This window comes from Ranitomeya imitator, chromosome 4 (genome assembly GCF_032444005.1).
Source record: "Ranitomeya imitator isolate aRanImi1 chromosome 4, aRanImi1.pri, whole genome shotgun sequence".
NCBI classification, from domain to species: Eukaryota; Metazoa; Chordata; class Amphibia; order Anura; family Dendrobatidae; genus Ranitomeya; species Ranitomeya imitator.
In genome coordinates this window covers 363,296,341-363,323,281 of record NC_091285.1, presented here as the reverse complement: position 1 = coordinate 363,323,281, position 26,941 = coordinate 363,296,341, and the positions used below count along the sequence as shown (strand labels likewise).

Sequence of the window (26,941 nt, the reverse complement as noted above, 5' to 3'; positions counted from 1 at the left end):
CCATTGTTATGCCATGGTGTAACGTAGTCCATCTAACAGACGCCCATAACGAAGTGTGAACCCAGCCTTAGTATGTTCGAATCGCCGTGGCTGTTCGACAGCTGCAACACATTCAGGACTAGTCTAAGGGCTCCTACTCACTTGCGTGAAACTTGGATGAGTCTCACATGTTAATACCCGGCGCTGCTGCCACCACTCAGATCGGAGCGTGCGGCCGCATAGGAATACATGCAGCCGCACGCTCCGCTCCTCTGTGCCAGGTGCAGTGCCGGGTATTGCCGTACGAGACTCATCCGAGTTTCACGCAAGTGAGTAGGAGCCCTAACAAACAGGAAATCTCTGCATGTGTTGTAGCTTTTCAAATAACATGCAGCCACGGTGACTCAGTATTCGAGCACAACGAGATACTCTGTTAGCACCCGAGCATGCTCAGATATCACCTTATCCGAGCACATTCGCTTAACACTAATAACAATCATATATAATGAGCAATACAAAATAACATTAACCCCCTCACGACCAGAGGTATTTTCATTTTCGCATTTTCATTTTTTGTTCCCCTTCTTCCCAGAACCATAATTTTTTTCTTTTTTGGTCAATATGACCATGTGAGGACATTTTTTTGGCGGGACGAGTTGTACTTTTGAACAACATCATTGGTTTTAACATATTGTGCACTAGAAAGCAGGAAGTAAATTTCAAGTGTGGTGAGACTGCAAAAAAGTGCAATTCCACAGTTGTTTTTTTTTATTTCACCATGTTCACTAAATGCTAAAACTGACCTGCCATTATGATTCTCCAGGTCTTTACCGCTTCATAGACACAAACATGTCTAGGTTCTTTTTTATTTAAGTGGTGAAAAAAATCCAAAGTTTGGTAAAAGAAAAAAAAAATGGCGCCATTTTCCGATACTCATAGCGTCTCCATTTTTCGTGATCTTGTGTTAGGTGAGTGCATATTTTTTGTGTGCCGAGCTGCCGTTTTTATTGATACCATTTTGGAGTAGATACGATCTTTTGATCGCCCATTATTGCATTTTATTGCAATGTAGCGGCGACCAAACAAAACGAAATTCTGACGTTTTTAATTTTTTTCTCGTTACGCCATTTAGCAATCGGATTAATTTATTTTTTTATATTAATAAATCGGTGCGATTCTGAACGCGACGATACCAAATATGTGTATATGTGAATTTTTTTTATTGTTTTATTCTGAATGGGGTGAACGGGGGGTGATATGAACTTATATAGATATATTAATATTCAGAAATGTATTTATTTTTACTTTTTGCATGCTTCAATAGTCTCCAATGGAGACTAGAAGCTGCACTTCTTTGATCTCCTCTGCTACATACAGGCGATGATCAGATCGCCTGTGTGTAGCAGAAATGCTCACTTGCTATGAGTGCTGACCATCGGGCTGAGCTCATAGCAATCTGGCAATAACAACCACAGAGGTGTATTGGAAACCTTTGGTTGTCATGCCGACCCATCAGTGACCCGCGATCATGTGACGGGCTCACCGATGGGCTGACATGTGCCCTGAAAGGTGCGTGCTCAGCACCGGAGCCCGCACCTAACAGGGGGAGTCCGACATCAGTGAACTATTACGTCCAACGTCAAAAAGGGGTTAACAACAATGTAAATTATCACCCCAACTATCTAAGAGGGGAAGGGAAAAACAAAGGAAAAGGACAGGATTAAAGGGGGAGGGAAAAAAGGAAGAGAGAGAAAGAAGGAGAGAAAAGGAAATGGAAAAGGAAGAAGGAAAAAAGAACAGATGGAATTTTCTTTTCATCTAGGATCGATAGAAGATTTAAGATCCTTCTAGTGCCATCAGAAGTCTGTCTCTTTTTAACAAAACCGACTTGATCGTGAATTCGTGTAGGAATAAGGATTTTTAATCTTTCATAGATAATCTTGGCATACATTTTTATATCAGATTGTAACAATAAAGTTCAGTTTTACTATCTTTTTTCGGTACTATAACGTTTACATGCAGAGATTACAGCAGGAATGAACCGTTTTCGCAAGCAAAATTAAACATGGACAAAAAGGGCAATATTAAGTGGTGTTTAAAGATTCTATAATATTCATTTGGATAGCCATCGGGGCCCGGAACATTATTTTCTTTTAGTTTCAAAATTACATTGGCTATTTCTTCTTCATTAAAGGGAGGATTTAAACATTTTAATTGGTCTAAATTAAGATGAGGTAAATTGACTCGTGAAAGAAAATGATTTATAACTTCAATTTTAGGTTGAGTAATTTTTTAAATTATAGAATGCGGAATAAAATCTTACAATAAAAAATATTTCAAATTGTTTAGATATACTCTTAGGGTGTACTTAATAAGGAATCTGATACTCTCTAATATGTTTTTTCCTGGTCTTTATTAGTTGTTCTTTGACTCTATTTGCTGTCAGTTTTGACATTTTGTTGTATGAATGATAAGAATTCATTCTAGAGATTTTAATCCTTTTATTATATTCTCTAGCCAAGAGAGATTTAAATTCTGTTCTAAACTTTAGTAGGGTAGAATGGGTGTAAGAAGATGGATTGATTTGTTGTTTCCTTTCTTCATCTCTAATTTTCCGGTATAACATTTACATTTTTTCTGTCGTTTTTTCTTGATGTATGGTATATGTCTGTATTTGTACTCCCCTAATAACAGCTTTAGGAGTGTTCCATACACTAAAAGGGGAGATGTCAGAGGAAGAATTAAAAAAAAAATAAAAACCTATAGCCTCATGAATTTCTCTAAGGACATGATTCGGGTCAGTTTTTACCGACCCGGGTGTTGCTATCGCCGTTATTAATGGTATAACAGCAACCGCAAAAAAAAGTCAGATTTCCCATTTAATTTCTCTCTCCTCTGATGTGATCGCTCATCAGGAGAGAGAAATGGGTCCCCCAATCCCACCGATACCTCTGATGTCCCTGCATCCCTCCTGTGAAGTCCCCCAGGCCGCTGGCGTCTTCTTCCGAGGAAAAAATGACATGCGCAGTGCTCCCGCCGAGATCTGCCATCTGGCACGCAGCAACAATAGGAAATTTTTTCTATTGGTTCATTTTGATCACTGTGATAGATCCTATCACAGTGATCGAAATAAAAAATAGTAAATAAAACCCCTCATTATCACCCTCTTAGTTAGGGAAAAATAATAAAATTAAAAAATATATTTATAACCATTTTACCATTAAGGGTTAGAGTTGGGCTAAAGTTAGGGTTAGGGTTGGGCTAAAGCTAGGGTTGGGCTACAGCTAGGGTTAGGGTTGGGCTACAGCTAGGGTTGTGGTTATAGTTGGGATTATGGTTAGGGTTGGGATTAGGGTTAGAGGTGTGTTAGGGTTAGGTTTGTGGTTATGGTTGGGATTACGGTTAGGGTTGGGATTAGGGTTAGGGGTCTGTTAGGGTTAGGTTTGTGGTTAGGGTTAGGGTTGGGATTAGGGTTAGGGGTTTGTTGGAGTTAGGGTTGTGGTTAGAGGTGGGATTAGGGTTAGGGGTGTGTTGGGGTTAGGGTTGGACTTAGAATTGGGGGGTTACACTGTTTAGGTTCATCAGGGCATCTCCAAACCTGACATGGCGCCACCATTGATTCCAGCCAATTTTGCGGTCAAAAAGTAAAATGGTGCTCCTTCCCTTACTGAGCCCTGCCATACGCCCAAACAGTGGCTTTCCCCCATATACAGGGTATCGGCGTATTCAGGAGAAATTGCACAACAAATTTTGTGGTCCATTTTCTCCTGATACCCTTGTGAAAATAAAAAAAATTGCTTCCAAAGTACATTTTTTGTGAAAAAAGTAATGTTCATTTTTCCTTCCACATTGCTTTAGATTTCGTGAAGCACTTGAAGGGTTAATAAACTCCTTGAATGTGGTTTTGCGCAACTTGAGGGGCTCAGTTTTTAGAATGGTGTCACTTTTTGGTATTTTCTATTATATTGACCCCTCAAACTCATTTCAAATGTGAGGTGGGCCCTAAAAAATGGTTTTGTAAATTGTGTTGGAAAAATGAGAAATCGCTGGTCAACTTTTAACCCTTAAAACGTCCTAACAAAAAAAATATGTTTCCAAAATTGTGCTGATGTAAAGTAGACATGTGGGAAATGCTATTTATTAACTATTTTGTGTGACACTACTCTCTGATTTAAGGGTACAAAAATTCAAAGTTTGAAAATTGGTACATTTTTAAAATTTTTGCCAAATTTCCATTTTTTTCATAAATAAACACAAGTTATATCGAACAAATTTTACCACTATCACGAAGTACAATATGTCACGATAAAACAATCTCAAAATCAGTGGGATATGTTGAAGCGCTCCAGAGTTATATTGACAGTGGTCAGAATTGTAAAAATTGGTCTGGTCATTAAGTACCAAATTGGCTCTGTCACTAAGGGGGTAAATATAGACAGATATTGCCTGTGTCTGAGCTACAAATTCTATCTATGTACAAAATGCTATATGCAAAATGTGTACAATCGGATAATAGCAATCAAAATTAGAGGTAGGGGTATTACATAGATGAATTTAGACCAAAAAAAACAATGTACTGGTCCAGAAAAAATATTGATAAGAAAATGCTCGTCACTAGAAGACCTTGTTCATGCCCTCCACAAAAATCCCTACCTACCAGCAGAGGTTGGCACCCCTGCCCAATGTAGACTTATTGTAGGGGTAAAAGTAAACACCTGTATCCAGCCAATAGACCTGCAGTTTAAAGGTAGACAAAACCAACAAATAAATAAAATGCTGGATGAATCAATATAACTGTAGCATCCTTGTAAGTGCACACAAAACACACCGCAGTAGAAAAAATGTGTACATAGTACTTTAATTAATGAAAATAATAAGCTCAGCTCAACATTATGCCTTTAGCATCTTAGTCAATGCATATACGATAACATAAGACCTCAATTAATGCATGTAACAATGTAGTACTTTGGTCAATTCATTTATAGTAACTCGTAGCACATCAACTAGTGCAGACAATGAGCTCAGCTACCAGTACATATGTAGCACATACCGTAACTCTATATAGCACCCCTGTAAGTAGCGGGGAGTCTCCTTCAGTGAATATCTTGACATAGGAGCGCCTGACACCAATGAGCTTATTATACCCGTTATATCCATATTATTTATTTCCCTTTATGTATTTCTTTTACAGTCGTATTACATCTAGCGTCTTTGCTCTTGTGACAATTCAATAGAAATAATGCAAATCATATTATATAGAAATATAACAGTAGTAACAACAAAAATAAGACGTGATCATGTAAAGTTTGCTAGAATTTGATTGAATGATAAAGACATGAAAGTCATATACAGTAAATGTCAGGTCAAAATAAGGAATATAAGGAATTGCCTATTACATTTTAATAGCAGAATTAAAGAAGTGATATAAGCATATCCCTGTGATACATAAATACTCCCACATATAAAAGTAACTTCTAAAATTTGTCACAACCTGGTCGTCAAAACAAGAATACGGCCAAGGCATTTTTTTTAAGCTCATGACGCAAGTCCAGCTGCTCACAGAAATCATCTACTCCAATTACATGTCCTGTAATTGCATTTATTAGTACTAACTGTTATGATGGTAACATGTACAGCTATATTAGGAAAATAATGTAAGATTTGGATTATGTAGAAATTACTTAATGCAGTTTACATATGGCCGAAGTTAATTTGTTGGAATCAAACAGCCCTACGCGAAAGTACATAGAAAGGTCAAGTCATGATCCCGGGATTTGGTCCTAGTCCATCAATCTATATTATTAGAAGAGAACACAGGCAAACTCATAAGCACATGTTAGAAGATTGCACTGGGGACCCTCAATGTCGCTATAACAAAGGGGCTGTTACGTTCTTCAGAGTTCGTCGACCTCTACGATACAGAAGGTACAACTTATTTTTCTGCAGTCCTATATTTATAGTAATAGCACATCACTACTGAAATCAAACCTTCACATATACTTAAATGGAATCTGTCAGCAGGTTTTTGCTACGTAATCTGAAAACAGCATGCGGTAGGGACAGAGCCTGATTACAGGGATGTATCACATAGTTCACATGGTGCAGCAGTTATGATAGAATCTGCTGCAGATCTAGCAGAGCTCAGTTGTTGAGCCCTGTATAACCCGCCCACACTACTGATTGACAGCTTTGTGTACAGTACCACACTGTATGACCTTCAACAGTTCCAAGCATGGTTTGACGCCTCCACAACCATCCCTACAAGTACTGACTGACTTACTATACTATTCATCTTGCACCGATCCCCTGATGCTCTGTGCTGGTCTGTGCTTTGTGTGGACTGAGACTGATGGCATTGCACAAATGGCTCCCCGCTCCTCTATTGGGGGTGTAGGGAACCTCAGGGCCACAAGAGATTTGCAGCCCACAGTGACCTCTTGTCCAGCTCCCGGGCAGCTCCACTGTCTCCTGTAATGTACATGCTGCAGCCCCACTCTCTCCTGTAATTATTATTATTATTTATCATTATATATTATTATAGCGCCATTTATTCCATGGAGCTTTACATATGATGAGAGGTATACATAGTAAAAACAAGTACAATAATCTTAAACAATGCAAGTCACTGACTAGTACATGAGGAGAGAGGACCCTGCCCGCGATGGCTCACAGTCCACAAGAGATAGGTGAGGATATAGTAGGCGAGGGTAGAGCTGGTCGTGCAGCGGTTTGGTCGATTGGTGGTTACTGCAGGTTGTAGGCTCGTCGGAAGAGGTAGGTGAGGTAGGTATTCAGGTTCTTTTTCAAGGTTTCGATGGTAAGCGTACATGCTCCAGCCCCACTATCTTCTGTAACGTACATGCTGCAGCCCCACTATCTCCTGTAATATACATGCTCCAGCCCCACTATCTTCTGTAATGTACATGCTCCGGCCCCACTATCTTCTGTAATGTACATGCTCCAGCCCCACTATCTTCTGTAATGTACATGCTCCGGCCCCACTATCTTCTGTAATGTACATGCTCCGGCCCCACTATCTTCTGTAATGTACATGCTCCGGCCCCACTATCTTCTGTAATGTACATGCTTTAGCCCCACTATCTTCTGTAATGTACATGCTCCGGCCCCACGATCTTCTGTAATGTACATGCTCCGGCCCCACTATCTTCTGTAATGTACATGCTGCAGCCCCACTATCTCTTGTAATATACATGCTCCAGCCCCACTATCTCCTGTAATGTACATGCTCCGGCCCCACTATCTCCTATAATGTACATGCTCCGGCCCCACTATCTCCTGTAATGTACATGATACGGCCCCACTATCTCCTGTAATGTACATGCTCCAGCCCCACTGTCTTCTGTAATGTACATGCTGCAGCCCCACTATCTTCTGTAATGTACATGCTCCAGCCCCACTATCTTCTGTAATGTACATGCTCCGGCCCCACTATCTTCTGTAATGTACATGCTCCGGCCCCACTATCTTCTGTAATGTACATGCTCCGGCCCCACTGTCTTCTGTAATGTACATGCTCCGGCCCCACTGTCTTCTGTAATGTACATGCTCCGGCCCCACTATCTTCTGTAATGTACATGCTGCAGCCCCACTATCTCCTGTAATATACATGCTCCAGCCCCACTATCTCCTGTAATATACATGCTCCGGCCCCACTATGTCCTGTAATATACATTTTCCAGCCCCACTATCTTCTGTAATATACATGCTCCAGCCCCACTATCTTCTGTAATGTACATGCTCCGGCCCCACTATCTTCTGTAATGTACATGCTGCAGCCCCACTATCTCCTGTAATGTACATGCTCCAGCCCCACTGTCTTCTGTAATGTACATGCTCCGGCCCCACTGTCTTCTGTAATATATATGCTCCGGCCCCACTATCTTCTGTAATGTACATGCTGCAGTCCCACTATCTCCTGTAATATACATGCTCCAGCCCCACTGTCTTCTGTAATGTACATGCCCCGGCCGCACTATCTCCTATAATATACATGCTCCAGCCCCACTATCTTCTGTAATGTACATGCTCCAGCCCCACTATCTACTGTAATGTACATGCTGCAGACCCACTATTTCCTGTAATATACATGCTCCAGCCCCACTGTCTTCTGTAATGTAATGCTCCAGCCCCACTATCTTCTGTAATGTACATGCTGCAGCCCCACTATCTCCTGTAATGTACATGCTCCGGCCCCACTATCTCCTGTAATATACATGCTCCAGCCCCACTATCTTCTATAATGTACATGCCCCAGCCCCACTGTCTTCTGTAATGTACATGCTCCAGCCCCACTGTCTTCTGCAATGTACATGCTCCGGCCCCACTATATTCTGTAATGTACATGCTCCAGCCCCACTATCTTCTGTAATGTACATGCTCCGGCCCTACTATCTCCTGTAATGTACATGATCCGGCCCCACTATCTCCTGTAATGTACATGCTCCAGCCCCACTGTCTTCTGTAATGTACATGCTCCAGCCCCACTATCTTCTGTAATGTACATGCTCCAGCCCCACTATCTTCTGTAATGTACATGCTCCGGCCCTACTATCTCCTGTAATGTACATGATCCGGCCCCACTATCTCCTGTAATGTACATGCTCCAGTCCCACTATCTTCTGTAATGTACATGCTGCAGCCCCACTATCTCCTGTAATATACATGCTCCAGCCCCACTGTCTTCTGTAATGTACATGCTCCAGCCCCACTATCTTCTGTAATGTACATGCTGCAGCCCCACTATCTCCTGTAATATACATGCTCCAGCCCCACTGCTTTCTGCAATGTACATGCTCCGGCCCCACTATCTTCTGTAATGTACATGCTCCAGCCTCACTATCTTCTGTAATGTACATGCTCCAGCCCCACTGTCTTCTGTAATGTACATGCTGCAGCCCCACTATCTCCTGTAATATACATGCTCCAGCCCCACTGTCTTCTGTAATGTACATGCTGCAGCCCCACTATCTCCTGTAATATACATGCTCCAGCCCCACTGTCTTCTGCAATGTACATGCTCCGGCCCCACTATCTTCTGTAATGTACATGCTCCAGCCCCACTATCTTCTGTAATGTACATGCTGCAGCCCCACTATCTCCTGTAATATACATGCTCCAGCCCCACTGTCTTCTGTAATGTACATGCTCCAGCCCCACTGTCTCCTATGTGTTGTATATGCTCCAGCCCCACTGTCTTCTGTAATGTACATGATCTGGCCCCACTATCTCCTGTAATGTGCATGATCCGGCCCCACTATCTCCTGTAATGTACATGCTTCGGCCCCACTGTCTTCTGTAATGTACATGCTCCAGCCCCACTATCTTCTGTAATGTACATGCTCCAGCCCCACTATCTTCTGTAATGTACATGCTCCGGCCCTACTATCTCCTGTAATGTACATGATCCGGCCCCACTATCTCCTGTAATGTACATGCTCCAGCCCCACTGTCTTCTGTAATGTACATGCTCCAGCCCCACTATCTTCTGTAATGTACATGCTCCAGCCCCACTTGTTGTGAATTCTGTGACCAAGCTCCCTCCTGTGGTCGTGAGTGGTACTGCGGCTGGTTCTGTCTATAAGCTTCCTTTGGTGGATGAGAGTGGTACTGCGGCTTCTGAGTTTCCTTCCTCAGGTGATGAGGTTAAGTCGCTAGGTGCTGCTCTATTTAACTCCACCTGGTGCTTTGATCCTGGCCTCCAGTCAATGTTCTAGTATTGGTCTTGCTTCCTCCTGGATCGTTCCTGTGGCCTCTCTATCCTGCATAAGCTAAGTTCTGCTTGTGTTATTTTTGTTTGCTATATTGTCTGTCCAGCTTGCTATATTGGTTTTTCTTGCTTGCCGGAAGCTCTGAGACGCAGAGGGAGCACCTCCGTACCGTTAGTCGGTGCGGAGGGTCTTTTTGCCCCTCTGCGTGGTTGTTTGTAGGTTTTTGTGTTGACCGCAAAGCTATCTTTCCTATCCTCGGTCTATTCAGTAAGTCGGGCCTCACTTTGCTAAATCTATTTCATCTCTGTGTTTGTATTTCATCTTAACTCACAGTCATTATATGTGGGCGGCTGCCTTTTCCTTTGGGGAATTTCTCTGAGGCAAGGTAGGCTTATTTTTCTATCTTCAGGGCTAGTTAGTTTCTCAGGCTGTGCCGAGTTGCATAGGGAGCGTTAGGCGCAATCCACGGCTACCTCTAGTGTGGTGTGTTAGGATTAGGGATTGCGGTCAGCAGAGATTCCACGTCTCAGAGCTCGTCCTATGTTTTTGGTAAATGTCAGGTCACCTTGTGTGCTCTGAACTTCAAGGTCCATTGGGGTTCTGAATTACCTGTTCATAACAGTACTGGAGGCCCAAAGTACTAATGCTTCTCAATAGAGGGAAAAGAGAAGTTCTGAGACCATTTTTTTTTCTTTGCACTGTGTTCTGTCTTTATTTTCCCCTATACATCAGGGTGGTTCAGAACACAGGTGTGGACATGGACATTCAGGGTCTGTCCTCTTTGATGGATAATCTTACTATAAGAGTACAGAACATTCAAGATTTAGTGGTTCAGAATCCTATGTTAGAACCTAAAATTCCTATTCCTGAGTTATTTTCTGGAGATAGAGCTAAGTTTTTGAATTTTAAAAATAATTGTAAACTGTTTCTGGCTTTGAAACCCCGCTCCTCTGGTGACCCAGTTCAACAAGTTAAAATCATTATTTCTTTATTACGTGGCGTGTTGTGGATTCTGTTTTTGGGCTCCCTCTGGTGGTTACAGATGGTACTGGGTGACTTGTGTTCTCTGCGGTCTCTGGTGTCCACCTGTTCTATCAGGATATGGGAGTTTCCTATTTAACCTGGCTTTCTTGTCATTTCCTCGCCGGCGATCAATGTAATCAGTGTGTCTTGTTACCTCTGCTTTCCGCTTCTGTAATCATCAGGACAAGCTAAGTTTTTGATTTTCTTGTTCCACGTTTTGCTTTATTTTTGTTTTAGTCCAGCTTGCAGTTATGTGATTCCTTGTTGCTGGTTGCTCTAGTGGGCTGATATTACTCCTCATGTTCCATGAGTTGGCACATGAGTTCAGGTAATTTCAGGATGGTTTTTTGAAGGGTTTTTCGCTGACCGCGCAGTTCCCCTTTGTATCCTCTGCTATCTAGTTTTAGCGGGCCTCATTTTGCTGAATCTGTTTTCATTACTACGTATGTGCTTTCCTCTCATTTCACCGTCATTACATGTGGGGGGCTGCTATTTCTGTGGGGTGTTTCTCTGGAGGCAAGAGAGGTCTTTGTTTCTTCTAATAGGGGAAGCTAGTCCTTCGGCTGGCGCGAGACGTCTAGAATCATCGTAGGCACGTTCCCCGGCTACTGCTAGTGTTGTGAATTAGGTTCAGGATCGCGGTCAGCTAAGTTTCCATCACCCTAGAGCTTGTTCTGTTTTTTGTGTGCTTGTCCTTTTGTGATCCCCTGCCATTGGGATCATGACAGTATCGCCGGCCCGAAAAGTGGTAATCGTATTGGCTGAAGTAGGAGGAAAAGTAGTCTGAGGAAGTTTTTTTTTTTTTTTTTTTTTCCTTCCCTCAGAGTTTGCTGCCTAGCCTTAATTGCAGCCTGGCTGCGTCTTACCTCCTCTTAATCCTTGAATGGCTCTGACCTCAGCTGTTTATCATGGACGTCCAGAGTTTGGCTTCCAGCCTGAATAATCTTGCTGCTAAGGTTCAAAATATACAAGATTTTGTTGTACATGCTCCTATGTCTGAACCTAGAATTCCTATCCCAGAGTTTTTTTCTGGAGATAGATCTAGTTTTCTGAATTTTAGGAACAATTGCAAGTTGTTTCTTTCTTTGAAATCTCGCTCCTCTGGAGACCCTGCTCAGCAAGTCAAAATTGTTATATCTTTCCTGCGGGGTGACCCTCAGAATTGGGCATTTGCATTGGCACCAGGGGATCCTGCGTTGCTCAATGTGGATGCGTTTTTTCTGGCATTGGGTTTGCTCTATGAGGAACCTAACCTAGAGATTCAGGCTGAAAAAGCTTTATTGGCTCTCTCTCAGGGGGAAGATGAAGCAGAAATATATTGTCAGAAATTTCGGAAATGGTCGGTGCTTACTCAATGGAATGAGTGCGCTCTGGCTGCAAAATTCAGAGATGGCCTTTCTGAGGCCATTAAAGATGTTATGGTGGGGTTCCCGGCGCCTACAGGTCTGAATGAGTCTATGACTATGGCTATTCAGATTGATCGGCGTTTACGGGAGCGCAAACCTGTGCACCATTTGGCGGTGTCTTCTGAACAGGCACCTGAGACAATGCAATGTGATAGAATTCAGTCCAGAAGTGAACGGCAAAACTATAGGCGGAAAAATGGGTTGTGTTTTTATTGTGGTGATTCAGCTCATGTTATATCAGCATGCTCTAAACACACAAAAAAGGTTGATAAGTCTGTTGCCATTAGTACTTTACAGTCTAAGTTCATTCTGTCTGTGACTCTGATTTGTTCATTATCAGCCATTTCCGTCGATGCCTATGTGGATTCAGGCGCTGCCCTGAGTCTTATGGATTGGTCATTTGCCAACCGCTGTGGGTTTAGTCTGGAGCCTCTGGAAGTCCCTATTCCTTTGAAAGGAATTGACTCTACACCTTTGGCTATGAATAAACCTCAGTACTGGACACACGTGACCATGCGTATGACTCCCGTTCATCAGGAGGTGATTCGCTTCTTGGTACTGTATAATTTACATGATGTCTTAGTGCTTGGTCTGCCATGGTTACAAACTCATAACCCAGTCTTGGACTGGAAGGCGATGTCTGTGTTAAGCTGGGGATGTCAGGGGGTTCATGATGATGCACCTCCGATTTCTATCGCTTCATCTACTCCTTCTGAGGTTCCTGTATTTTTGTCTGATTATCGGGATGTTTTTGAGGAGCCTAAGCTCAATTCGCTTCCTCCTCACAGGGATTGCGATTGTGCTATAGATTTGATTCCTGGCAGTAAATTTCCTAAAGGTCGTTTGTTCAATCTGTCAGTGCCAGAGCATGCTGCTATGCGGGATTATGTTAAGGAGTCCTTGGAAAAGGGACATATCCGTCCATCTTCATCTCCTTTGGGAGCAGGTTTTTTTTTCGTGGCCAAAAAAGATGGTTCCTTGAGGCCTTGTATAGATTACCGTCTTTTGAATAAGATTACGGTCAAATATCAGTATCCTTTGCCATTGTTGACTGATTTGTTCGCTCGCATTAAGGGGGCTAAATGGTTCACTAAGATTGATCTTCGGGGTGCGTATAATCTTGTGCGGATTAAGCAGGGTGATGAGTGGAAAACCGAATTTAATACGCCTGAGGGCCATTTTGAGTATTTGGTGATGCCTTTTGGACTTTCTAATGCTCCTTCTGTCTTCCAGTCCTTTATGCACGATATTTTCCGTGAATATCTGGATAAATTTATGATTGTGTATTTGGATGATGTTTTGGTTTTTTCTGATGACTGGGAGTCCCATGTTCAGCAGGTCAGGAAGGTGTTTCAGGTCCTGCGGGCCAATTCTTTGTTTGTAAAAGGTTCAAAGTGTCTCTTTGGAGTCCAGAAGATTTCTTTTTTGGGGTATATTTTTTCCCCTTCTACTATTGAGATGGATCCCATCAAGGTTCAAGCTATTTGTGACTGGACGCAGCCTACATCTCTTAAGAGTCTACAGAAGTTCTTGGGCTTTGCTAATTTTTATCGTCGTTTCATAACTAATTTTTCTAGTGTTGTTAAGCCTTTGACGGATCTGACTAAGAAGGGTGCTGATGTTGCTGATTGGTCTCCTGCGGCTGTGGAGGCCTTTCAGGAACTTAAGCGCCGGTTTTCTTCTGCTCCTGTGTTGCGTCAGCCAGATGTTTTGCTTCCTTTTCAGGTTGAGGTTGATGCTTCTGAGATTGGAGCAGGGGCGGTTTTGTCACAGAGAAGCTCCGATTGCTCGGTGATGAAGCCATGTGCGTTCTTTTCTAGAAAGTATTCGCCCACTGAGCGGAATTATGATGTTGGTAATCGGGAGCTTTTTGCCATGAAGTGGGCATTTGAGGAGTGGCGTCATTGGCTTGAGGGTGCTAGACATCGTGTGGTGGTCTTGACTGATCACAAAAATCTGATTTACCTTGAGTCTGCCAAGCGTCTGAATCCTAGACAGGCTCGTTGGTCACTGTTTTTCTCCCGTTTCGATTTTGTGGTTTCATACCTGCCAGGTTCAAAGAATGTGAAGGCGGATGCTCTTTCTAGGAGTTTTGTGCCTGATTCCCCTGGAAATTCTGAGCCCACTGGTATCCTTAGGGATGGGGTGATTTTGTCGGCTGTCTTCCCAGACTTGCGACGTGCTTTGCAGGAGTTTCAGGCGGATAAACCTGATTGTTGTCCGCCTGAAAGACTGTTTGTTCCGGATAATTGGACCAGTAGAGTCATCTCCGAGGTCCATTCTTCTGCGTTGGCAGGTCATCCTGGAATATTTGGTACTAGAGACTTGGTGGCCAGGTCTTTTTGGTGGCCTTCCTTGTCGAGGGATGTGCGTTCTTTTGTGCAGTCTTGTGAAGTTTGCGCTCGGGCTAAGCCTTGCTGTTCTCGGGCCAGTGGATTGTTGTCACCTTTGCCTATCCCGAAGAGGCCTTGGACGCACATTTCCATGGACTTTATTTCGGATCTCCCTGTCTCTCAAAAAATGTCCGTCATCTGGGTTGTGTGTGACCGCTTTTCTAAGATGGTTCATCTGGTCCCCTTGCCTAAGTTACCTTCCTCCTCTGAGTTGGTCCCTCTGTTTTTTCAGAACGTGGTTCGTTTGCATGGGATTCCGGAGAACATTGTTTCTGACAGGGGATCCCAGTTTGTGTCTAGATTTTGGCGGACGTTCTGTGCTAAGATGGGCATTGATTTGTCCTTTTCGTCTGCATTCCATCCTCAGACGAATGGCCAGACAGAACAAACTAATCAGACCTTGGAAACTTATTTAAGGTGTTTTGTTTCTGCTGATCAAGATGACTGGGTTACCTTTTTGCCGCTTGCCGAATTTGCCCTTAATAATCGGGCTAGTTCTGCTACCTTGGTTTCTCCTTTCTTTTGTAATTCGGGGTTTCATCCTCGTTTTTCCTCTGGTCAGGTGGAGCCTTCTGATTGTCCTGGAGTGGACATGGTGGTGGATAGGTTGCATCAGATTTGGAGTCATGTGGTGGACAATTTGAAGTTGTCCCAGGAGAGGGCTCAGCAGTTTGATAATCGCCGTCGCCGCGTGGGTCCTCGACTTCGTGTTGGGGACTTAATGTGGTTGTCTTCTCAATTTGTTCCTATGAAGGTCTCTTCTCCTAAGTTCAAGCCTCGGTTTATCGGTCCCTATAGGATCTTGGAAATTCTTAACCCTGTGTCGTTTCGTTTGGATCTCCCGGCATCGTTTGCTATTCATAATGTGTTCCATCGGTCGTTGTTGCGGAGGTATGAGGTACCTGTTGTTCCTTCGCTTGAGCCTCCTGCTCCGGTGCTGGTGGAGGGAGAATTGGAGTATGTTGTGGAGAAGATCTTGGATTCTCGTGTTTCCAGACGGAAACTTCAGTATTTGGTCAAGTGGAAGGGTTATGGTCAGGAGGATAATTCTTGGGTGGTTGCCTCTGATGTTCATGCTGCTGATTTGGTCCGTGCATTTCATAGGGCTCATCCTGGTCGCCCTGGTGGTTCTCGTGAGGGTTCGGTGACCCCTCCTCAAGGGGGGGTACTGCTGTGGATTCTGTTTTTGGGCTCCCTCTGGTGGTTACAGATGGTACTGGGTGACTTGTGTTCTCTGCGGTCTCTGGTGTCCACCTGTTCTATCAGGATATGGGAGTTTCCTATTTAACCTGGCTTTCTTGTCATTTCCTCGCCGGCGATCAATGTAATCAGTGTGTCTTGTTACCTCTGCTTTCCGCTTCTGTAATCATCAGGACAAGCTAAGTTTTTGATTTTCCTGTTCCACGTTTTGCTTTATTTTTGTTTTAGTCCAGCTTGCAGTTATGTGATTCCTTGTTGCTGGTTGCTCTAGTGGGCTGATATTACTCCTCATGTTCCATGAGTTGGCACATGAGTTCAGGTAATTTCAGGATGGTTTTTTGTAGGGTTTTTCGCTGACCGCGCAGTTCACTTTTGTATCCTCTGCTATCTAGTTTTAGCGGGCCTCATTTTGCTGAATCTGTTTTCATTACTGTGTATGTGCTTTCCTCTCATTTCACCGTCATTACATGTGGGGGGCTGCTATTTCTGTGGGGTGTTTCTCTGGAGGCAAGAGAGGTCTTTGTTTCTTCTAATAGGGGAAGCTAGTCCTTCGGCTGGCGCGAGACGTCTAGAATCATCGTAGGCACGTTCCCCGGCTACTGCTAGTGTTGTGAATTAGGTTCAGGATCGCGGTCAGCTCAGTTTCCATCACCCTAGAGCTTGTTCTGTTTTTTTTGTGCTTGTCCTTTTGTGATCCCCTGCCATTGGGATCATGACAGTGGCGACCCTCAAGACTGGGCATTTTCCCTTGCGCCAGGAGATCCTGCATTATGTAATATTGATGCGTTTTTTCTGGCGCTCGGATTGCTGTACGACGAACCTAATTCAGTGGATCAGGCAGAGAAAAATTTGCTGGCTCTGTGTCAGGGTCAGGATGAGATAGAGATTTATTGTCAGAAGTTTAGAAAGTGGTCTGTGCTCACTAAATGGAATGAATGTGCGCTGGCAGCTATTTTCAGAAAGGGTCTCTCTGAAGCCCTTAAGGATGTCATGGTGGGATTTCCTATGCCTGCTGGTCTGAATGAGTCTATGTCTTTGGCCATTCAGATCGGTCGACGCTTGCGCGAGCGTAAATCTGTGCACCATTTGGCGGTATTATCTGAGCATAAACCTGAGCCTATGCAGTGCGATAGGACTTTGACCAGAGCTGAAAGGCAAGAACACAGACGTCAGAATGGGCTGTGTTTCTACTGTGGTGATTCCACTCATGCTATCTCTGATTGTCCTAAGCGCACTAAGCGGTTCGCTAGGTCTGCCACCATTGGTACGGTACAGTCGAAATTTCTTTTCTCCGTTACTTTGATCTGCTCTTTGTCTTCCTATTCTGTCATGGCATTTGTGGATTCAGGCGCTGCCCTGAATTTGATGGACTTGGAGTTTGCTAGGCGCTGTGGGTTTTTCTTGGAGCCCTTGCAGTGTCCTATTCCATTGAGAGGAATTGATGCTACGCCTTTGGCCAAGAATAAGCCTCATATTGGACCCAGCTGACCATGTGCATGGCTCCTGCGCACCAGGAGGATATTCGCTTTCTGGTGTTGCATAATCTGCATGATGTGGTCGTGTTGGGGTTGCCATGGCTACAAGTCCATAACCCAGTATTAGATTGGAAATCTATGTCTGTGTCCAGCTGAGGTTGTCAGGGGGTACATGGTGATGTTCCATTTCTGTCTATCTCATCATCCACCCCTTCTGAGGTCCCAGAGTTCTTGTCTGATTACCGGGATGTATTCGATGAGCCCAAGTCCAATGCCCTACCTCCGCATAGGGATTGTGATTGTGCTATCGATTTGATTCCTGGTAGTAAGTTTCCTAAGGGTCGACTGTTTAATTTATCTGTACCTGAGCACGCCGCTATGCGGAGTTACGTGAAGGAGTCTTTGGAGAAGGGTCATATTCGCCCGTCATCGTCGCCATTGGGAGAGGGTTTCTTTTTTGTGGCCAAGAAGGATGGTTCGCTGAGACCTTGTATTGATTACCGCCTTCTAAATAAAATTACGGTCAAATTTCAGTACCCCTTGCCGCTGCTGTCTGATTTGTTTGCTCGGATTAAGGGGGCTAGTTGGTTCACCAAGATAGATCTTCGTGGTGCGTATAATCTTGTGCGTATCAAACGGGGCGATGAATGGAAAACAGCATTTAATACGCCCGAAGGCCATTTTGAGTACCTGGTTATGCCATTTGGACTTTCTAATGCTCCATCAGTGTTTCAGTCCTTTATGCATGACATCTTCCGAGAGTACCTGGATAAATTCCTGATTGTATACTTGGATGATATTTTGGTCTTCTCGGATGATTGGGAGTCTCATGTGAAGCAGGTCAGAATGGTGTTCCAGGTCCTGCATGCTAATTCTTTGTTTGTGAAGGGGTCAAAGTGTCTCTTTGGTGTTCAGAAGATTTCATTTTTGGGGTTCATTTTTTCTCCTCCTACTATCGAGATGGAACCTGTTAAAGTTCAGGCCATTTATGATTGGACTCAGCCAACATCTCTGAAGAGTCTGCAGAAGTTCCTGGGCTTTGCTAATTTTTATCGTCGCTTCATCGCTAATTTTTCTAGCATTGCTAAACCGTTGACTGATTTAACCAAGAAGGGTGCTGATGTAGTCAATTGGACTTCTGCTGCTGTGGAAGCTTTTCAGGAGTTGAAGCGTCGTTTTTCTTCTGCCCCTGTGTTGTGCCAACCAGATGTTATGCTTCCGTTCCAGTTCGAGGTTGATGCTTCCGAAATTGGAGCAGGGGCTGTTTTGTCGCAGAGAGGTTCTGATTGCTCGGTGATGAAACCATGCGCCTTCTTTTCCAGGAAATTTTCGCCTGCTGAGCGAAATTATGATGTTGGCAATCGAGAGTTGCTAGCCATGAAGTGGGCATTCGAGGAGTGGCGTCATTGGCTTGAAGGAGCTAAGCATCGCGTGGTGGTCTTGACTGATCACAAAAACTTGACTTATCTCGAGTCTGCTAAACGGTTGAATCCTAGACAGGCTCGTTGGTCGCTGTTTTTCTCCTGTTTTGACTTTGTGGTTTCGTACCTTCCGGGCTCTAAAAATGTGAAGGCGGATGCCCTGTCTAGGAGTTTTGTGCCCGATTCTCCGGGTTTGTCTGAGCCGGCGGGTATTCTCAAAGAGGGGGTAATTTTGTCTGCCATCTCCCCTGATTTGCGGCGGGTGCTGCAAAAATTTCAGGCTAATAGACCTGACCGTTGTCCAGCGGAGAAACTGTTTGTCCCTGATAGGTGGACGAATAAAGTTATCTCTGAGGTTCATTGTTCGGTGTTGGCTGGTCATCCTGGAATCTTTGGTACCAGAGATTTGGTGGCTAGATCCTTTTGGTGGCCGTCTCTGTCGCGGGATGTGCGTTCTTTTGTGCAGTCCTGTGGGATTTGTGCTCGGGCTAAGCCCTGCTGTTCTCGTGCCAGTGGGTTGCTTTTGCCCTTGCCGGTCCCGAAGAGGCCTTGGACGCATATCTCTATGGATTTTATTTCGGATCTCCCCGTCTCTCAAAGAATGTCGGTCATTTGGGTGGTTTGTGATCGCTTCTCTAAGATGGTCCATTTGGTGCCCTTGTCTAAATTGCCTTCCTCCTCTGATTTGGTGCCATTGTTTTTTCAGCATGTGGTTCGTTTACATGGCATTCCAGAGAACATCGTTTCTGACAGAGGTTCCCAGTTTGTTTCGAGGTTTTGGCGAGCCTTTTGTGCTAGGATGGGCATTGATTTGTCTTTTTCCTCGGCTTTCCATCCTCAGACAAATGGCCAGACTGAACGAACCAATCAGACCTTGGAAACATATCTGAGATGTTTTGTTTCTGCTGATCAGGATGATTGGGTGTCCTTTTTGCCTTTGGCTGAGTTCGCCCTTAATAATCGGGCCAGCTCGGCTACTTTGGTTTCGCCGTTTTTCTGCAATTCTGGGTTCCACCCTCGTTTCTCTTCAGGGCAGGTTGAGTCTTCGGACTGTCCTGGTGTGGATACTGTGGTGGATAGGTTGCAGCAGATTTGGACTCATGTGGTGGACAATCTGACTTTGTCCCAGGAGAAGGCTCAACGTTTCGCTAACCGCAGGCGTTGTGTGGGTCCCCGACTTCGTGTTGGGGATTTGGTTTGGTTGTCATCTCGTTATATTCCTATGAAGGTTTAATCTCCTAAATTTAAGCCTCGTTTCATTGGTCCATATAGGATTTCTGAGGTTCTTAATCCTGTGTCTTTTCGTTTGACTCTTCCGGCTTCTTTTTCCATCCATAACGTGTTCCATAGGTCATTGTTGCGGAGATACGTGGCACCTGTGGTTCCATCTATTGATCCTCCTGCTCCGGTTTTGGTTGAAGGGGAATTGGAGTATATTGTGGAGAAGATTTTGGATTCTCGTGTTTCGAGATGGAAACTCCAGTATCTGGTTAAGTGGAAAGGTTATGGTCAGGAAGATAATTCCTGGGTCTTTGCCTCTGATGTCCATGCTGCCGATCTGGTTTGTGCCTTTCATGTGGCTCATCCTGGTCGGCCTGGAGGCTCTGGTGAGGGTTCGGTGACCCCTCCTCAAGGGGGGTACTGTTGTGAATTCTGCGGCCAAGCTCCCTCCTGTGGTCGTGAGTGGTACTGCGGCTGGTTCTGTCTATAAGCTTCCTTTGGTGGATGAGAGTGGTACTGCGGCTTCTGAGTTTCCTTCCTCAGGTGATGAGGTTAAGTCGTTAGGTGCTGCTCTATTTAACTCCACCTGGTGCTTTGATCCTGGCCTCCAGTCAATGTTCTAGTATTGGTCTTGCTTCCTCCTGGATCGTTCCTGTGGCCTCTCTATCCTGCATAAGCTAAGTTCTGCTTGTGTTATTTTTGTTTGCTATATTTTCTGTCCAGCTTGCTATATTGGTTTTTCTTGCTTGCCGGAAGCTCTGAGACGCAGAGGGAGCACCTCCGTACCGTTAGTCGGTGCGGAGGGTCTTTTTGCCCCTCTGCGTGGTTGTTTGTAGGTTTTTGTGTTGACCGCAAAGCTATCTTTCCTATCCTCGGTCTATTCAGTAAGTCGGGCCTCACTTTGGTAAATCTATTTCATCTCTGTGTTTGTATTTCATCTTAACTCACAGTCATTATATGTGGGGGGCTGCCTTTTCCTTTGGGGAATTTCTCTGAGGCAAGGTAGGCTTATTTTTCTATCTTCAGGGCTAGTTAGTTTCTCAGGCTGTGCCGAGTTGCATAGGGAGCGTTAGGCGCAATCCACGGCTACCTCTAGTGTGGTGTGTTAGGATTAGGGATTGCGGTCAGCAGAGTTTCCACGTCTCAGAGCTCATCCTATGTTTTTGGTAAATGTCAGGACACCTTGTGTGCTCTGAACTTCAAGGTCCATTGGGGTTCTGAATTACCTGTTCATAACACCCACTATCTTCTGTAATGTACATGCTCCGGCCCTACTATCTCCTGTAATGTACATGATCCGGCCCCACTATCTCCTGTAATGTACATGCTCCAGCCCCACTGTCTTCTGTAATGTACATGCTCCAGCCCCACTATCTTCTGTAACGTACATGCTCCAGCCCCACTATCTTCTGTAATGTACATGCTCCGGCCCTACTATCTCCTGTAATGTACATGATCTGGCCCCACTATCTCCTGTAATGTACATGCTCCGGCCCCACTGTGTTCTGTAATGTACATGCTCTGGCTCCACTGTCTTCTGTAATGTACATGATCCGGCCCCACTATCTCCTGTAATGTACATGCTCTGGCTCCACTGTCTTCTGTAATGTACATGCTCCGGCCCCACTGTCTCCTGTGATGTAGCATGTTCCAGCCCCACTATCTTCTGTAATGTACATGCTCCGGCCCCACTATCTTCTGTAATGTACATGCTGCAGCCCCACTATCTCCTGTAATATACATGCTCTAGCCCCACTGTCTTCTGTAATGTACATGCTCCGGCCCCACTGTCTCCTGTGATGTAGCATGTTCCAGCCCCACTATCTTCTATAATGTACATGCTCCGGCCCCACTGTCTCCTGTGATGTAGCATGTTCCAGCCCCACTATCTTCTATAATGTACATGCTCCAACCCCACTGTGTCCTATGTGTTGTATATGCTCCAGCCCCACTGTCTTCTGTAATGTACATGATCCGGCCCCACTATCTCCTGTAATGTACATGATCCGGTCCCACTATCTCCTGTAATGTACATGCTCCCGCGCCACTGTCTTCTGTAATGTACATGCTCCAGCTCCACTGTCTCCTGTAATATACATGCTCCAGCCCCACTGTCTTCTGTAATGTACATGCTCCAGCCCCACTGTCTCCTGTGATGTAACATATTCCGGCCCCACTGTCTCCTGTGATGTAGCATGCTCCAGCCCCACTATCTTCTATAATGTACATGCCCCAGCCCCACTGTCTTCTGTAATGTACATGCTGCAGCCCCACTATCTCCTGTAATATACATGCTCCAGCCCCACTGTCTTACTGTCTTCTGCAATGTACATGCTCCGGCCCCACTATCTTCTGTAATGTACATGCTCCAGCCCCACTATCTTCTGTAATGTACATGCTGCAGCCCCACTATCTCCTGTAATATACATGCTCCAGCCCCACTGTCTTCTGTAATGTACATGCTCCAGCCCCACTGTCTCCTGTGATGTAGCATGTTCCAGCCCCACTATCTTCTATAATGTACATGCTCCAGCCCCACTGTCTCCTATGTGTTGTATATGCTCCAGCCCCACTGTCTTCTGTAATGTACATGATCCGGCCCCACTATCTCCTGTAATGTACATGATCCGGCCCCACTGTCTTCTGTAATGTACATGCTCCAGCCCCACTATGTTCTGTAATGTACATGCTCCAGCCCCACTATCTTCTGTAATGTACATGCTCCGGCCCTACTATCTCCTGTAATGTATATGATCCGGCCCCACTATCTCCTGTAATGTACATGCTCCAGCCCCACTGTCTTCTGTAATGTACATGCTCCAGCCCCACTATCTTCTGTAATGTACATGCTCCAGCCCCACTATCTTCTGTAATGTACATGCTCCGGGCCCTACTATCTCCTGTAATGTACATGATCCGGCCCCACTATCTCCTGTAATGTACATGCTCCGGCCCCACTGTCTTCTATAATGTACATGCTCTGGCTCCACTGTCTTCTGTAATATACATGCTCCAGCCCCACTGTCTTCTGTAATGTACATGATCCAGCCCCACTATCTTCTGTAATGTACATGCTCCAGCCCCACTATCTTCTGTAATGAACATGCTCCGGCCCTACTATCTCCTGTAATGTACATGATCCGGCCCCACTATCTCCTGTAATGTACATGATCCGGCCCCACTATCTCCTGTAATGTACATGCTCCAGCCCCACTGTCTTCTGTAATGTACATGCTCCAGCCCCACTATCTTCTGTAATGTACATGCTCCAGCCCCACTATCTTCTGTAATGTACATGCTCCGGCCCTACTATCTCCTGTAATGTACATGCTTCGGCCCCACTGTCTTCTGTAATGTACATGCTCCAGCCCCACTATGTTCTGTAATGTACATGCTCCAGCCCCACTATCTTCTGTAATGTACATGCTCCGGCCCTACTATCTCCTGTAATGTATATGATCCGGCCCCACTATCTCCTGTAATGTACATGCTCCAGCCCCACTGTCTTCTGTAATGTACATGCTCCAGCCCCACTATCTTCTGTAATGTACATGCTCCAGCCCCACTATCTTCTGTAATGTACATGCTCCGGGCCCTACTATCTCCTGTAATGTACATGATCCGGCCCCACTATCTCCTGTAATGTACATGCTCCGGCCCCACTGTCTTCTATAATGTACATGCTCTGGCTCCACTGTCTTCTGTAATGTACATGCTCCAGCCCCACTGTCTTCTGTAATGTACATGATCCAGCCCCACTATCTTCTGTAATGTACATGCTCCAGCCCCACTATCTTCTGTAATGAACATGCTCCGGCCCTACTATCTCCTGTAATGTACATGATCCGGCCCCACTATCTCCTGTAATGTACATGATCCGGCCCCACTATCTCCTGTAATGTACATGCTCCAGCCCCACTGTCTTCTGTAATGTACATGCTCCAGCCCCACTATCTTCTGTAATGTACATGCTCCAGCCCCACTATCTTCTGTAATGTACATGCTCCGGCCCTACTATCTCCTGTAATGTACATGATCCGGCCCCACTATCTCCTGTAATGTACATGCTCCGGCCCCACTGTCTTCTGTAATGTACATGCTCTGGCTCCACTGTCTTCTGTAATGTACATGATCCGGCCCCACTATCTCCTGTAATGTACATGCTCTGGCTCCACTGTCTTCTGTAATGTACATGCTCCGGCCCCACTGTCTCCTGTGATGTAGCATGTTCCAGCCCCACTATCTTCTGTAATGTACATGCTCCGGCCCCACTATCTTCTGTAATGTACATGCTGCAGCCCCACTGTCTTCTGTAATGTACATGCTCCAGCCCCACTGTCTTCTGTAACGTACATGCTCCAGCCCCACTATCTTCTGTAATGTACATGCTCCAGCCCCACTATCTTCTGTAATGTACATGCTCCGGCCCTACTATCTCCTGTAATGTACATGATCCGGCCCCACTATCTCCTGTAATGTACATGCTCTGGCTCCACTGTCTTCTGTAATGTACATGCTCCGGCCCCACTGTCTCCTGTGATGTAGCATGTTCCAGCCCCACTATCTTCTGTAATGTACATGCTCCGGCCCCACTATCTCCTGTAATGTACATGATCCGGCCCCACTATCTCCTGTAATATACATGCTCTAGCCCCACTGTCTTCTGTAATGTACATGCTCTGGCCCCACTGTCTCCTGTGATGTAGCATGTTCCAGCCCCACTATCTTCTATAATGTACATGCTCCAGCCCCACTGTCTCCTATGTGTTGTATATGCTCCAGCCCCACTGTCTTCTGTAATGTACATGATCCGGCCCCACTATCTCCTGTAATGTACATGTTCCGGCGCCACTGTCTTCTGTAATGTACATGCTCCAGCCCCACTGTCTTCTGTAATGTACAAGCTTCAGCCCCATTATCTTCTGTAATGTACATGCTCCAGCCCCACTATCTTCTGTAATGTACATGCTCCAGCCCCACTGTCTCCTATGTGTTGTATATGCTCCAGCCCCACTGTCTTCTGTAATGTACATGATCCGGCCCCACTATCTCCTGTAATGTACATGCTCCGGCGCCACTATCTCCTGTAATGTACATGCTCCAGCCCCACTATCTTCTGTAATGTACATGCTCCAGCTCCACTGTCTCCTGTAATATACATGCTCCAGCCCCACTGTCTTCTGTAATGTACATGCTCCGGCCCCACTGTCTCCTGTGATGTAGCATGTTCCAGCCCCACTATCTTCTATAATGTACATGCTCCGGCCCCACTATCTTCTGTAATGTACATGCTCCAGCCCCACTGTCTCCTGTGATGTAACATATTCCGGCCCCACTGTCTCCTGTGATGTAGCATGTTCCAGCCCCACTATCTTCTATAATGTACATGCTCCAGCCCCACTGCCTCCTATGTGTTGTATATGCTCCAGCCCCAGCATCTCCTATATAATGTCTATGCTCCAGTGTATCCTATGTGATGTATAAACTGCAGATCTCCCGCTGCTTGCAATCTATTAATGCAATGTGAGCAGTTATGAACTTCCCACTGTGAGGAGAAATGCAGTATTATATATAAATCCATGTTTGTAACAACTTACTGCTGCGAGTTATTTACAATATTTGTCATCACAAAGTTGACTGTGCTCCAGACCAATGCAAACTTGTAAAGCAGTTGTGAGTAGCAAAATGATCAATACCACCTAACATCAATCATCTCACCAGTCTTGTTTCTATGATTGAAGGGAGGCTACAAGGATGAGCGGCTGAACAGTAACTGATAACCCGTACATTCAAAGCGAATAGGCCAAAATCTTTGCCTAGTATTATTTATGACAAATAAATAATAATTTAAAAAAAGTTGAAGTGATCCATCAGAAGGAATATGGAATTGACATTTCATAACACAAAAGAAACTTAGTATCTAATAAGCATGTTTAGAAGCATGTAAAATGGCCCCAAATTTAATGTGCCATTTATGCTAGACCAGGGGTGGATAATCTTTTCTGATCTAGCGGTCACACTGTCAGATAAAAAAAAAATCCCAAGGGCCACAAGAATTTTTTTTAAAAAAAGGGCACTACTTTCTGATACATTTATTTATGGCATGTCAAAACTATATTGTATAAATGTACCGTATATTATGTGCCGATTCCACTTTTAGGACTCCCAACTATAGATGGTGAACCCCTGGACGTTCGGGTCTGGTGGGTTCGGTCAAGCAGTTAAAAAAAAAGTTTGGTTTGGGTACCACAACAGCACCAGAAAAGGAAAACACTGCCTCTGATCGGCGGTAAGATTAATGTTGGCCTTTCAGAGAGTTGCGCCTCCCATGCTGTCAGATCAATAAATTCAATCAATTACAATATAAATAGCCTCACTCTTGCATGGCCACCTCTCCATATGCGTGGCCACTTCACCACCTTATCTACTCCTTTCAGCAGCCACCAGCCACAGGCTAGCATATCTGTAACCAGATGTTTTGCATTTCAAAGAATCTCATTACAGGCTACAATTGGTCCTCAGGCCACAAGCTGTGCTGTGTGACATATTGTCCCAGATAGGAGGGGTAGCAGTGAGGAGCAGCTGCTGTCACACTGAATTATAGATGTACTAAAGATAATAGAACTGCCCTGGGCACCTCATTTTTATAGTTTATCAGGTCAGGGACAGTACATTTGCTTACCCCTTGAAGAGCCGCATGTTTTTATTGTGCACTGGCACTTTGTTGTTGTATTTATACATTCATATTTTTGCACTCACTTTCTTTGACTACTATATTTATAGATAGGGATATCAAGAACCAAGCACTTTTTGTTCCTTAACAATGTCTATGGAATCTTCTATATGATTAATTATTTCGTCTCGGTCACTCTTTACTATACATTTACATTATAATTTTTGCACTGTATTCCTCCACCTTCATTTATTTTATCTTGTCTGTTTTGTCATATATGGTTTTAATGTATGTGTCTTGTCCACTTTGTTTTCTTTAAAGATTATTTTAATATTTCATTATCGGTCTTATGTTGGATTTGTGTAGGTGTTATTATTTGTCTTCTTGATGCCACCCTAATATATCTACTGTAAAGAAATAGA

General features: G+C 44.6%; 1 protein-coding gene across 2 annotated transcripts in view; it reads right to left on the bottom strand.

Annotated features, from left to right (window-relative positions):
* The window catches only part of CCDC146 (coiled-coil domain containing 146), a 214,690-nt gene that overhangs the window by 114,206 nt on the left and 73,543 nt on the right, over positions 1–26,941 (bottom strand). The gene's annotated exons all lie outside the window — the stretch shown is intronic.